Source organism: Dreissena polymorpha, chromosome 15 (genome assembly GCF_020536995.1).
Source record: "Dreissena polymorpha isolate Duluth1 chromosome 15, UMN_Dpol_1.0, whole genome shotgun sequence".
Lineage (NCBI taxonomy): Eukaryota > Metazoa > Mollusca > Bivalvia > Myida > Dreissenidae > Dreissena > Dreissena polymorpha.
Window position 1 is genome coordinate 27,115,124 of NC_068369.1, and position 6,777 is coordinate 27,121,900.

Consider the following 6,777-nt stretch of genomic DNA (forward strand, 5'->3'; position numbering starts at 1 on the left):
ACTCGGTATCAAGTAAATTACCTCTTATAATCACATCATCAAGCTCTTGTAAACCAGTCATTACCAAATCATTATAAAATAGTGAATTTTCAGGCGGGAAATATAACGTAACATAAAGTACATCTCTTTCTACATTAAATAAAGACTTATCAATTTTCAGAATAACACCAAAATTGAAGTCATCATGTACACGTTTAAAATATTTTGAAATACTACTTTTTACACAGACTAATACTCCAATCATATTTCTTCCACCAACAGTAGATTATTTTGCTGGCGATTCAAACAAAATAAATTCAGGAAAATAATTGCTACAATATTCATAGTCAAGGTCACATGTCTCTTGAATACCTATGACATCGTATTTCTTCAAAAACTCGATAATATTAAATGAATATAGTTTGGATTTTAAACCTTCACTATTCCAGATAATAAAGTCAATAGTACAGTCATTCTGTGTTGGGCTTTGGCCTCCATCCCATAAGTTATCATTCGGTCTCTCTCTCTTGAGCTTTCATCCCAGGAGGTAGCAGTATCAATGTCAACAGGCGCAGTATTACTCCTAGATTACCTATCTCCGTAGCGCACAGCCCGTTTACACACTCTTGATTTACATGCATTTTCCTCAGGTTTGAATGTCACTAGTTTCCCGTCCATAAAGTAGGCTTCCAATCCACAACGTTTAGCTTTTTTTATCTGCTGCCTCTGTAGGAACGATAAATCGTTCGAAACTCGTTTACCCTTCTTTCTAAGAGCATCTCGGTGATTAAAGATTTCAAACTTTTGATTACTATATTTTAACTTAACGATGACTATTCTCGGTTCGTCGTCTTTCTCTTCTCCTATCATTCTTGCACTTTCAATCACTCTTTCATCATAATCCTTCTCATCAATTACGTTAAAATACATTTCAGCTATAACAGTCTTAAGGCTTTTACTTTCATTCTCTTACTCGCCAAGACCAAATACTCTTGGAAATGGTTTCAATTTCTCATTTTCGATACTGTTTAATTGCCTCTCGATTTCATTGAGTCTTTCCTCTTTTACTTCATCTTGTAGTGACACACTCGCCACATCACTGGCAATGACTTCATGGCTATATTCAAGACAGTCAACTTTAGACTTTATTATCTTTAATTCCTCTTTGATATTTTCGAGCTCTTGTTGAACACCTTGGACCGACCGCTTTACACTTTTCACCTCTTCTTTCGTATCCGCGATTGCTTGGAGAATACGACGAGTATTATCATCAGTGACAGTTTCTTCATCATAATGATAACCCTTTCCCGGACCAGGATTCGTCTCAACATCAGACGACAACATCAGTAGGCGAATCTTGTATTGTCTGTACTGCCCACCATAGAATGAACACAATGGTATGTATCCATACATCGAGCCAAAAGGCGACGTAGATGGTGGTGACGTTGATAGCACGGGTTTATATCGAACACAGTTTTAAACAAATTGACAAAACTCACAGTTTTTGTGATCCAGTTACTCCAATACTAAAAACTATTTCCAATTAAACTGTTCTCTATCACCAAGCCCAGTATCCAAGCTATAGTTTTGTATAGATATATATCCTCAATTCCTGTAAATTTTTATATAAATACAGCTTTTAGACACAGCACTAAAATACACGTTTGATCATAACCTCTACACATCAATCAACATTCCATTAAACGTTTTGCTTGGTTATATTGTCGTTACAGAACGTGTGTACAATAGTAAATAATTTTGCGATTATGAAACATTCGATGGAAATAAATATTATACGCATACATATTTTGAACAACACGAATACTTCAATAATATTCAGAACGTGGGCGTCGTTGAAGCTTATTTAACGTTGTATTTTTACAAGCGTGATGACGTTTAAGTTATGTTTATTTATTCAGTGTCGCACCAATCCTACAACACATATTTAATTGTATGATGTGCTTTTTGAAACAATGCTTTTTTTCAAATGCATTTATGCGTGTTGATGGTCCCATTCAATGTCTCTAAGCACAAATAATTTGTGATACATTGTAGATATTATCAGACTTCATAAATCGATTAGTCAAAATCACGAATAATAATGATAACATTCTCATCTAAATTGTCGCACCAATCCTACAAAACATATATAATTGTATGTTGTGCTTTTTAAAACATTTCTTTTCAAATGCATCTACGCTTGTTGATTGTCCAATTTAATGTCTCTAAGCACGAATAATTTGTGATACATTATGGATATTATCAGATTACATAAAGCGATTAGCCGAAATCATAAAGAATAATGAGACGCAGAATAATACGTTTGCCATATAATTTTCTCCGATGTGATTTCATTACAAATCGTACTCTTAGGTTGCGAATATATTGCAGGTTTTGCCCAAGAGCTGCTGTACTGTTACCAATATGATATGGAAATGATGCCGATTTAAGACCTGTTATGTTAATTATATAGGTGCTATTGATGGCAATTAAGAGATTTTGTATAAAGGATTAAGGTATATCCGCCTACTTATCGGTGAATTGATATTGGTATTGATGGCATTCAGGTCGACAAACTAGTAGGATGCGGTTGCGGTTAACATACACTTCAATGTATGTTATTATCTATATTACTATAGTTGAAACATGATGGCTCAAACTCGAGGGGACCGAAAAGAAGTTTTAGCCAGCCAAAAAAATGTGTTTGCTGCAACAAATTTACATGATCAGTGAAAGAAAATCCATATTTTCTAAACTCCACAATACGTTTTGCTTAAGAATATATAAAAACCAAATATTAAATCTATATATCTATTAAAACATATTAAAAAACAATTAAATATACATCAAGCATATACCGTATCATAATATATATATAAATATATATATATATAATGATATGATAGATAATGATAAACGTCAACTTATGCATGGCAGTGTTGATATTTATGAAGAAAACGATTCCTGGAAATACGACTGTCAAAACGCTTGAAAATTTTGACCAGTCAAGAATAACGTTTACAGAGCTCCAGATAACGTTTTGTGAAATTCTTAAATTACTACCAGATTTTCAAAAATAATTCTTAACTCTGAAATTTTATTCTTAACGTTGCTTCTAAGTTTTGGAAAATAATTCTTATTTTTTCTAAATGACCTAAAAATAAATAAAAATGGTTATTTTCATGCAAATAAAATCAAAATAAACATACTAGCAACTTTATTTATACGAGTTCAACAGTGTCTTTCAGTATTATACAATTTTATTTTTCCAGTACCTTCATATGCCCAAACTGTGTTTAGATTGCTAGCCTTAGATAAATTTTTACATATTTCACATTTAAAACGGGTCTCCCCTTCAATCTTTTCAACGATTAGCCACGGGACTTGTCCCTTCCACTCGTTCAATGTTTTTTTTGTGTTTAAGTTTGGACCCATCGTGTCGCGTTTTTGTTTAGCTTTTCCGACTGTGTCGGCAACTGAACATACAACATCGTATAAGATCTTTTCTATACTGTCTTTCTAAACATTTAATTTCGGCTCACTTTGCGTACAATATGTTAAAAGCGTGTTTTTGGACGCTTTGCAGTTTTTTAGGACGCTCTCTGGGCGCCGCCATTGTTTTTTGACAGATAGACTGTATACGCCGCTTTTATTGGAAAAAATGCGCTTTGTTAAACACACCCGTTAACCATTCTATATAAGCACCGCAAAGATCTTTAATACGCGAAAAGAACTCAATAAAAATCGATACGAACTAATGTAAAAATAATATTCGTAACTTGATTTTGTAATTCTTAATGGTACGACAAGATTTTAAAATGAATACGTAACGGACTTGAAAATAATTCGTAATTACGAAAATACGACCCTTATCTGGAGCTCTGCCGTTTATAACCCGTGTCACTTACGAAATTTAATATTGTTGGTGATCAGTAAAAGGGGATAAAGTGGATTTATGCTTGTGTGATGACTGTAGCCATGTGAACTGGTTATCGTACGGCAAAACCCATCACGTAAAGAAGAGTCTTCAATTTTTCAAGAAAGGAATGCCATGTTTTGCTATCAACACAAAGCTCGAAACAGAAAAGTACATGGATTATGCATTTTTTTCAAGTAGATCTATAACAGTTTCATTATTCATAATTGGAGTAAAGTAGATTGTGTAGGAAAAGTGCACCCTGTCAGTGAGTTTTACCACATAATCAGGCTAATATTTGCTTTCATTTTTAAAAAGAAAATATTCCATGTAAGGAAAAATGTGTGTTGTAAATGCATGGATATGAAGGACAGCATATTTGAATTTTATGACAAAGTAATGATGTTTTCCTCAAACAACCAAGTTCAACAAAAGTATATTAATACCCAATTACTAAAATTACTATTCTGAAAATGATATGCCAATGACTGCTACTTGTGTGATCTCCTAAATTATGAATTATGGTTATCCAAATTAAAATGCTGCATATATATTATCTTTTCAGCAATGATCAACAGCATTGGTGGTCCAGGAAGGGTTAATTACTTTTTTGTCAGCACTGAATGTTCCAATGATCGGTTGAACTCAAAGAAAATGGAAATACATGCGGGTATGACCATTCATCAAGTGTCAACCATCTACTTTATAGCAGAAATACTTATAAGATGGAAATGAACTTAGGTATGTCACTGATTTATGTGATGTATGTTAATGTAGAACAAATGTTTTAAGTAATAAATAAAATGTAACGTTAAAAGTCGGTTTAATATCCAGTAGGGATAATACATGTCTTTGGTATTAACATTTGGATGAAAAATGTATATATGTGGTGTTTACACTTACTTATTAATCCAGTTTAAAAGGGCATATCATATATAATACTAGTAATGACATGCTATGTAGTGAATGTCTGAATAAATAAAAACAATGATGCATATAATAATTGATTATGTCACACTACCCATGAAACACTAATGTCAGTGTTTGCTCCTATATAAGTGCTTGTGTATTTGACATCTGTATATGATTGTTTTGTTAAATAACATGAAGAAAATGTTGTCAATTTATAGAAACAACTTTGAGAAGGCTGATTGAAGTCAAATCAATAAGAAAATACCTAATATTTTTATTTTAATAAATAAAATGGTTTAAATTATTCATACACAATTTGCAATTATGCATAATTTTCTTCGACTGAAGCTTTTTGAAGTTCTTATGAACCTGCCTGAATATAACTACTAGGCAAATACATGTTTCAACTTTAAAGGAAAAATGGTTTTATCTGTTCAGTGATATGCTGATTACCTGTGCAGAAAGAAAATGAAACCAGACAGATTATGGACTCAAATTCAACCCAGAAACAAGCTAGGAACTTGCAGTCATTGAGTGTTCTTGTTTACAGTCATGTGTTCAATGCTGCAACAATATAAATATTATAGCTGGCTCTGGACTCAAACTTATGCTTCTTAAAATGATCTTTGAACGTGATGGTCTCGAGAACATTTTCATAATCAATAAATCTTACAGTCAGCCCAGGGTCACCTATGCCAAACGTCTTTTGGAGACACTTATTCAAACCTGTCAAAGTTCTTCAAAAAACTACCATGACAATCATGTACTGTTTTGTTTTTCATAATAAGTTTATTGTTATCACTAGTTTAACTACTCATTGATATATTGATAAATCTATTTTCTTTTAAACGTGTATAATTGAATGATTAAATGTGCCTTGTTACTTAATAATTAATGTTCTTATTTCCGTGTAACATTTTCAAGTCTTATTTATAGAAGAATGCATTTCTCGTGCAATTTCAAACTAGGTTAGCAAATCTAACTGCACTGAGTAAGTTCCATGTCGCAAATAATATATGAGATATGTATGCATGTTAATATGTTTATGAGTTTATGATAGGCTTTTGCTCTTTCTTTATCTGTTTATAATAATGTTTGAACATTTAGCTCATCTTTATGCTCACATATAAAAATCTCAAATTCAGTATGGCGTTTCTGGGTAATGGGGGTACCCTTGATTGTAAAGCAGAAACTTTTCGTTTTCACTGGTGACCCCCATTTTGTTCTTTATTTTTCATTCAAGCATACATTGTAGATTATTTCTATGTTGGAAGATTGTAATTTCCTTTGGCCATTTTTTTTACAATTTATTTAAAAAAAGACTCGTGACTAGAGATTGGAATTTTTCTCGTTTTCCGACGGATGATGACACCACTTGTTTGTTTATATTTTCTTTATTCCTTTTCTCACATGTTATAAACTATCATATTTGTATATAGTATGCATTTATCTATTAATACATACTAACAAAGTGTTGTTTGTTCAATATTGGGATTAATGATGGTGAATTTTGTAAATACATGGTTCAGAAAAAATGGAGAAAAAAAAATTGGGGGTTCAAAACTGAAAATGTCAAAAAGAAAATATTGTACGGTGAATTGTAATTAAACTTGAATAATCAATGCAGAATACCACAACACTAAGAAATATGCGAAGAAAAAAGAGAAAATCAACATGTCCCATTAGAGTGCTAATACCTTAAACAACTATGTAACTCTAAGTTAGAAATAAGGTGACTGGCTTGGCTTTATGTGATTCTTATTAATGTTACTGCCACTATTCGGATTCTTTTCGACGCAACTCTCTTAGGTTGGTTTTAATCTAGATTTATTGCAGCGGAAACATCGCATGCGAAATTGAAGCAACGGCTAACCGTATTAACAATCAAAGCGCTGAAGGCACTCAATTTGTTCGCTGTTGTATAATCTTAGACGCAACTCAGTTTTCAAAATTATTTGATAGCTTTTTAT